Source organism: Gossypium arboreum, chromosome 4 (genome assembly GCF_025698485.1).
Source record: "Gossypium arboreum isolate Shixiya-1 chromosome 4, ASM2569848v2, whole genome shotgun sequence".
Classification (NCBI taxonomy): Eukaryota; Viridiplantae; Streptophyta; class Magnoliopsida; order Malvales; family Malvaceae; genus Gossypium; species Gossypium arboreum.
This window is the reverse complement of record NC_069073.1, coordinates 9,959,435-9,962,026: the sequence shown is the minus strand read 5'-3', so window position 1 is coordinate 9,962,026 and position 2,592 is coordinate 9,959,435. Positions and strand designations below refer to the sequence as shown.

At 37.5% G+C, this 2,592-nt stretch overlaps 1 non-coding gene across 1 annotated transcript; it reads right to left on the bottom strand.

Annotated features, from left to right (window-relative positions):
• Positions 1–801: 801 nt before the first annotated feature.
• On the bottom strand, positions 802–908 carry LOC128292268 (small nucleolar RNA R71). The gene has a single exon (XR_008282252.1). It is a non-coding gene; the product is annotated as a small nucleolar RNA R71 (small nucleolar RNA).
• Positions 909–2,592: the final 1,684 nt, after the last annotated feature.

The window sequence follows — 2,592 nt, the reverse complement described above, 5'->3', positions numbered from 1 at the left end:
TTGTTCGATAGGTGCGCTTGCCTTTTCGTCATGATAATAGTTAGTCTAGGTTTGACCTTCAATATAAATATTTATTACTTATTACGAATCACGCGATCAAGTTTTTGGCGCCGTTGCTGGGGAACTGAAATATTAGGAGCATTAGCCATTTATTTTTCTTGCAAATTTTATTTTATTTTATTATTTATTAATTTACTTTTTCTTTCTTTTGGCAGGTTTTTATAGTTTATGACTAGAAGAAACCCGTCGGGACCATTACTTTTTGACGAAGAAATTGATCGTACAATTCGCAGAAATCAAAGAGAAATAAGGCGCAACTTAAGATACACGGAGAACAAGCAAGAAGACAATATTCAACCCCCAACCGAAGAGATGGCCAAAAACCCAGGCGATCAGTTGCCTCCTGCAATTGCAGCTAATCAAAATCCTGCTCCACGTACTATGTATGTTTATGCTAAACCTTCTTTAACAGGAACTAAGTCTAGTATAGTTAGACCTGCTATTCCTGTGAATAATTTTGAACTAAAACCTAACACTATTCAGATGATACAGCAGTTTGTTTAGTTTAATGGTTTGCAGGATGAGGATCCCAACATGCACTTGGTGAATTTTCTTGAATTTTGCGATAAATTCAAAATCAATGGCGTTTCTAATGATGCCATTCGTCTTCGATTATTTCTCTTTTCACTAAGAAACAAAGCTAAATAGTGGTTGAACTCGTTACCACGAGGGTCTATAACTACTTGGGAACAAATAACCGAGAAATTTTTACTGAAATATTTTCCGCCGGCTAAAACGGCTAAATTGCGTAATGATATCTCTTTTTTTGTACAGATGGATTTAGAAACATTTTACGATGCATGGGAGAGATACAAGGATTTACTAAGAAAGTGCCGTCACTATGGGTTACCGCTTTGGCTACAAGTTCAAACGTTCTACAATGGTCTGAATCCCTTGACTCAGCAAATGGTTGACGCAGCTACTGGTGGAACCATCAACAATAAAACACCGGAAGATGCCTATGAGTTTATAGAGGAGATGTCACTAAATAACTATCAATGGCAAGTCATGAGGACAAAGCCAACAAAAATAGTTGGCGTTTATAACGTCGATTCAGTCACCATGCCCTCTAATCAGGTAGAACTTCTCAATAAAAAGATTGACGGTTTTCTTAGTTCTTCACAGGTACATCCAGTAATACGGTGTGACTCAAGTCAAGGAGGTGTGCATACAGAATATCAATCCTTCAATCCTACAACCGAAAACGAGCAAATCAATTATATAGGTAATAGTCCTCGAACTCAAAATAATCCTTATAGTAACACTTACAATGCAGGTTGGAGGAATCATCCAAATTTTTCATGGAAAAGCCAAGGAAATCAAGGAAATCAAAGGGCACCACCTCCCAAAGGATTTCAACAACCACCCTACCAACAGGAAACGAAATCAAACCTTGAAGAGATGTTGGAAAAATTTATCTCGGTGCCAGAAACGCGATTCCAAAATACCGAGACAGCACTTAAGAACCAGCAAGCATCGATTCAAGGTCTTAAAACTCAAATAGGGCAACTTGCAAAGCTAATTTTTGAATGCCCACAAGGTACTTTACCTAGCATTACATAGACCAACCCAAGGAGCAACTTCATGCTATCGCTGTGCAGGATAATGAAAATCTAGATGAACCAGAATCACAACAAGACAATGCGATTAACAAAGGTCGAAAAGAGGTAAGTAATGATGATCCTAAATAGGTATGTACGAATTATAAACCTTGTGTACCATATCCTAATGCAATGAAGAACGACAGAACAGAAGAACAATTCGGTAAGTTCGTCAAACTCTTAAAAAAATTACATATTAACTTACCTTTTATTGAAATTCTTTCGCAGATGCCCAACTCAGCAAAATTCTTAAAGGAACTTCTGACCAATAAGCGAAAGTTAGACGCTACATTGCATGTGGAACTCAATGCAGTCTGCTCAACTATTCTAAAGAATAAGCTACCTAAAAAATTGAAAGGTCAAGGGAGTTTTACAATTCCTTGCTTAATTGGTAGTTTATCTGTGAATAATGCTTTAGCTGATTTAGGGGCAAGTATAAATGTTATGTCTTATAAAATGTTTAAACGACTAGGTCTCGGTAAACCCAAACAGACTAGGATGAGCTTTCAAATTGGCTGACAAAACAGTTACATTTCCTAAGGGTATTATTGAAGATGTTCTCGTTAAAATTGATAAATTTATTTACCCAGTAGACTTTGTCGTCTTAGACATGGATGAGGATAACGAGGTGCCTTTAATTTTAAGACGACCCTTTTTAGCAACTGCAACCATTGTTAATGTAGGCACAAGAGAGCTAACACTTCGTGCAGGTGACAACGCAGTAACACTCCAAGTACGGGATTCAGTCAAAACCTCTGAGACTCAAAATAATGCTATAAAACCTGTCGATGATAAAACTAATCTTCAATCGTCCTTGCAGGAATCTCCTTAGACCAAGACAAGGGAGACAGTGCATTATTATCATGTGGAGAACAAAGACATCCATGAGGAACGAAGGCTTCAAATAGAGGAGCTAGACGAATGGCGAGCA